Genomic DNA, 5,850 nt, shown 5'->3' on the forward strand with positions numbered 1-5,850 from the left:
GTGGAATATTCTTTGCACTCGATGTTTGTGCATATTCGTAGATTACAAAGGAAGGATGTTAATGTTATTTTTGTACTGATAAACGAATGTATGATAATAATGGTAATAATTGACACTAGAACTATCGACGGAAAACGTGCGTATGTATTTCTATCGGATCCTTAACCACTGGCCCTACGATTTTCTTGACGTCTGCAGACTCCACTTACAAAAACGGAATAAAGTGTGTACTGAAACCGTAGAATGCTTGGACCTGGTCTGTTTGACATTTAAGTGCGAATGAAGAGGCTGAATGTTCTGTTTATGCGTTCAAGTGCTTGGGACGAACAGATGATTTTAACCAACAAATTATTCGATACATAAAAGGCTCTGTTTGATCGCTGACGAACAACGATTCCTGAAGAAAATGTTCATATTTTAGCTGAAAAGCCTCATTTCCACCAGGCCATCGGAATAAATTTCCTATCCGAAATTTCCTACAGAAGTGGTCGTCCTATCGCGCTTCCTACGCAAACGTCGTAACCTGTCGAGTTCCATTTCTCGGGCAATTTCCTCCAGCCAGCCGCCGAAGAATATCCTTGACACTGTGAAATATCTAATCCTTTGCTAATCACCTCGCTTCTAATCTGTAATCCCTAGCTTTGCGTCTGCGAAAATCGACTATCCTGATCGCAGAAGAGACTACGAGACCGACCGTGTTTCAAGCCACGAGCGTTTCTCTACGTTTGAATAGGGCTTGTAATACCAGAACTATTGAATACAAACGTGTTCATATTTCCATCACTAAACTGCAGATTGTATGTATTTATAGCCCATAGGGCTTTGTGAAATACAATAAAACTACATCATAAAACTTTCATCAGATTCAACGAGTTTTCTGTTTTATTCGGAACCTAATACGGTACTTAAGAGAATAAAGGAATTCGTACATTTGTTCTTGCGTATATGAATCATTTTACAAATGAAATGGAACATGTTATTCAAAATATGCAACTCGATGAAATAATGAACTTTTTCAGATACATATTTCAATAAAAGTTACGAAGAAGCTCAGAAAATACACTGTTATGATATTTTAATAATTTTTATAAGACATTTACGAATCAGTCATTTTGATTACTTTAGTAGTTCTAGTATTAAACGTTCATCGCCTCAATAGAAATATTCCATGACGCACGGTGACGCCGCATTTCGCAGTCTGCTTATTCAGCATTTAGATGTTTCGTATTCTCAGGTTAGAAAGTGTCGAAATAAACAAGTTTCAAACTAACTATTGAATAAAAACAAAATATTTAAAAAATATTCTTGTGATTCCTCAGATTTCACTTCAGCAGTTAAAGGTTAAGAGGTGAGGTGTAGGTAAACAAACTAAACAAATTTTTCATCTGTCCGCTGCCTAATCCACAAAATCCTGCATTCTAAACGCCTTTAGTACATTTCGAGCCTAACACATGTTAGCTCGTAAAAAATGCCGCAGGAAATAAAATTATTGAACTCAAATATAGCATGTGTCCGTGTCACTGTCATCGGATATTTATTCGGGGAAAAAAGAAGAGGATATCCGTGAAAATCGTGCACGCCAAGTGCTGGGCGACACGGTCCAAGGCCATAGGCAATCGACCGAAGCTTCAAGCGCTTCATCTGTTAAACGTCCGAATGCCATTCTCCCCGTTAAATGGGAGGCCAACGATGCCGAAAGCGGAGGTCTTTTTGCAAAGTCACCGGAACGCATGCATTTGATTTTACGCCATTGGTTTTAATCCACTGAAAGAACCCGCCGGTGTCTGTCGCTAAAGAAACTCGATTTATTTATTCCAATCGACTCCCCGAGGCTGGACATTGATGATTTGTGTGAAACGGTCCGAAGGTTTGGTGCCGAGCTTTATTCTTAAGGAATTGTTATACCAATACGAACTCGCGTCCGCTTTGAAGCATTCGTGACAAGGAAGAAAGGTTTTCAACCCCTTATAAATTTTTTTTCGCAGGAAGTCGAACGTCTGCTTAACTTTTATTTGCTCTGTTATGATTGGTTCTTCTGGTGGAAAAAGCGAGAATGAATAAGACGATACACAAAAAAGAAAGGTCGTCGAAGAACAGTTGAGTGAAAAATAGAAATTCTTCAGTATGAAAAACCATAAATATCGAGCCCGAAACGTGATAGAAGTCACAATATTCTGACAAAGAACACACGAAACGACCTTCGGGTCCCTTCCATTTGCGAAAGGATGGTTTTCCATCCAACCTTGTGTTCTTCGCGTGTAAGGCTCCCTCCATACATTCCCTTCGGACCTAATCGAAATCCCTCGCTTTATTAGAACCACCTTACGTATCCCCGAGCCGATCCGATCGAAATGGATTGCCACTTCTGAGAAAAAATTTTACAAGCTACGTGTGCTCGTGTTCAATCAACCAATCGCTTCAAACGAAGCACCTACGCGAAAATAAAAAGGTACTTCCATCCCCTTTGTTTTAATCGTTTGCTTTCCATTTTCGTGTATTCGTTCAAGCTTCGGGGAAAAGCAGAAAAGAGGTATTACGTTCGACGATTTCCTGGGAGAAAATGAAAAACGCAACGCCTCTGGAACTACGTATGCAGGGTGGAAATTATAAAACGTTACAGACGAATATCTCCAAAAAAATTGATTATACGCAAAAATGTTTCAAATGAAAGTTGTTCAGCACCGATGGGAATATCATGTAGTGGGACTTTTACTTTTTTCGGTGGACGTGCAAAGGTGGGGTGAGGGTTACGACCATTCTTTCAAACGGAACCATACTTCTATTTTTTGCTAGTACTGTAGCTTATTTTCAGATAAATTTGAAAACTATCTACAGAAGGTCATTTAAAATAAAACTTGTTTGAAAAATATTTTCATAAAGACTGATCAATAAATACAGAAATCAGTTACAAACACAAACTCAGGATAAACTTAAGTTAACTAGCATCATACATATTCTTCAATAAAGTTAAGATTTAAATTATCGTAGGATAAATCTAATAAGATTTGTACCAATAATTGTTTTTCAATGTTGTTATTATTACTCCCGAAAATTATACAAAGTTTAACACTCTTGAAGCACAATCGAAACAGAAGCAGATAAGAGTGAAAATGATAGGTTCTCGGATAGAGTGTTGACAAACACAATTATGTTAATAATGTACCAAGTAAATGGACAATGTAATCGTCTCAGGGGGAACTCATTTCGCCCGTATCTTATTCTACCAAGTTTGCATAATAATGTTCCTGCGTTCCCAGAATTTTGAGAACGTACCGCGACGGGTAGAAATGCGAGTTCCTGAACATTCAGCCGCAGCAGATAGCCCAAAGATGCGGACCAGCATACGGTATGTGAAACCGCCAGCCGAAATTAACCAGAATTCTACAAACGTCTAACTCTCTTTAATGAAGTAGTATTATTTTCCTGAATAACCATTAACGATGATGAAAACATAAGTATATTTCAAATAAAAATATTAGTCGGTGAGGTTTCATTTGCGTCCTAATTAAAGTTGGATATCTAGCTTTCTATCAGGAACATCTGGTTTCCACAGATGGACAAATTCAATATCTAAATAAAGCGTTTTGAGAAAACTAAGAACATAAGAAGAAAATTGAAATTGTTAAAACCGAAAAATTTAAAACCGTTCGAAAATAATAACAGTTCCCGATTTTACATAAAGTTTCTGCAAGCAAAAATGTCGATCAACGAGATTTCATATTATGTGCTCGGTAACTATTGGACTATCTAGTCTGTATTGGGAATCTATTTTCTCAGAAGTGATACTGATGAAATGATAATTGTTGATTGAAAGTTGAAGTATTGATCTGTGGGATTTTCTGATATGTCCCAACTGAGTGGTGCAATCGAAACTTCCATTCCCTCTTTATTCGAAAACAATTACGCGGCAGATTACGAGGAGCAACCAGTACTGCGGAATGAATATCACGTTCGCTTCCTTGCGTTGCATACTGAAGATCCCCGTCGATTTGGCTGGGATTAGGAGATATATGTTTTCAATTAGTATTGCTCCCGCGCGTGGTCGTAATTTACGAAGTTATATTCGGATAAAGACGAGTCTTCGAGTTAGTGGGTTCGAAGTACCATTATCTCCGAGCTACTGGTGAAAGTATACTAATATAGTATTTTCATGATTCTTAGCTAAAATAATTCAAAATATTCATTTAATTTCTCTTGACTTTTAGGGTTGTTTTTACCCTCTAAATATTGACGACTGTCGATAAAAGAATAAGTGTCAAATATTTTTCAATATGCTACCTCTTAATTTTTTTGATTTTGTTCTTCTATAAGGTCTTGGTGCTAAAGTCAACCCGGGAGTAACTTCTAACATTTTATGGAACACCCTAACCACTTCTTTGCCCTAAATATTCACAGAAATTCATATAGCCGGCAATAAGAAAATGTGGTAAGATCGTAAAAGCAGCAAGGGACGAAGTCGACAGTGCACAAGGGATGATTCTGAATATCTTTTGGATATCGTATCAAGAGGGTGGGGTCTGTCCGCAAAAAAGCACATGTGGTAGTTTGTTCTTAGTGTTATAGCCTTCCACATCGTTTGAAAATTCCTCGAGTATCGTTTTCGCCGGTTTACCCCGAAATCTCATTGAATTTCGCGGTGCTGTGAATCCTGTGCACGCGTACTCACTACGTTAAACGTGCCAAATGATAAGTAATAAATGCTTGTACTTGTTCAACTGACACCTTAATAACGCCATGGAAAAGAATAACAGAAATTATGTACACGAGAATGTATTTCTGACTTTAACGTTTACTTATATTTTTTATCCTAGAAACTTTTCAATTAATTTCACACATGTAGTTTACATAATACAAGGAATCGTTATATAACAATGTCTCGAATAGTGCATGAGGGTTAAGAATATTCTGTGAATGTAATGAATAAAAATTCAAGAACTCTATGAAACGTGTTCTAATAAATCCAACAGATTTGGTAAAACTGATCAAATACATCCTTCTTCGTAAGCACGTGTCCAACAGAAGAGACGTATTTCCTTCTCGGATCTTAATTCGTCGCATTATTTAGTGTCCATACAGCCAATTGTGTGGACGGGATTGTAACTTGTATATTTTGTGTTCCCGACGAGTACCCATTAAGTATTAATTACTCGGGAAATGCAGCTTACATCCGCGCGTGCACGCAAGGTTACATCGCTCTGTAGGAATCTTCCCTTTGACGTCGAAAACGCGCATATTAATCACGGTAATTAATTTGATTCTCCCACTGCCGCGAGTCCGCGAAACACATCGCGAAATTATTGCAAATAATAAATATCGCAAAATATAAATATTGACGAAAGGTCACGATTAAACGCAATGTGAAGTATAGAATGTAAGTAAAATGTAAGTATAGAATCCATAAAATCTCGTAATCTATGGACTCGATGTACAAGACGGACTCTTATTCATGGTGTGAGCGAAAATAGGGTAATACTTTATGTAAACTTTGGTCGAAAATTGTGAGTAAAATTGCTTTGTATAAGATCTCATAGCTGGGAGAAAAAAATTGTTGAATTTATGGGGACAGGATTTCTAAAATACTTCGCTGTCTGACCAATGATTGATTATACTACTTTTGATGGATTTTGAAGGCAATGACGGTGTGCCTTATTTTTAAATAGTATTACTATGATTTAATTAAAAATATTATTACTGTACGTAACAGACACTTTCTGTTAATTTATTACAGTATCATAAACTGTACTACGTTAAAAAATTTTTGTTCACGTAATTTTTACGTATCCATTGAATACTTTTAATTTTTTTTTAGCCTTCATAACATGCACCAATATAAGTAAGAGCGGAACAGAG

This window comes from Dufourea novaeangliae, unplaced genomic scaffold (assembly GCF_001272555.1).
Source record: "Dufourea novaeangliae isolate 0120121106 unplaced genomic scaffold, ASM127255v1 scaffold16, whole genome shotgun sequence".
Lineage (NCBI taxonomy): Eukaryota > Metazoa > Arthropoda > Insecta > Hymenoptera > Halictidae > Dufourea > Dufourea novaeangliae.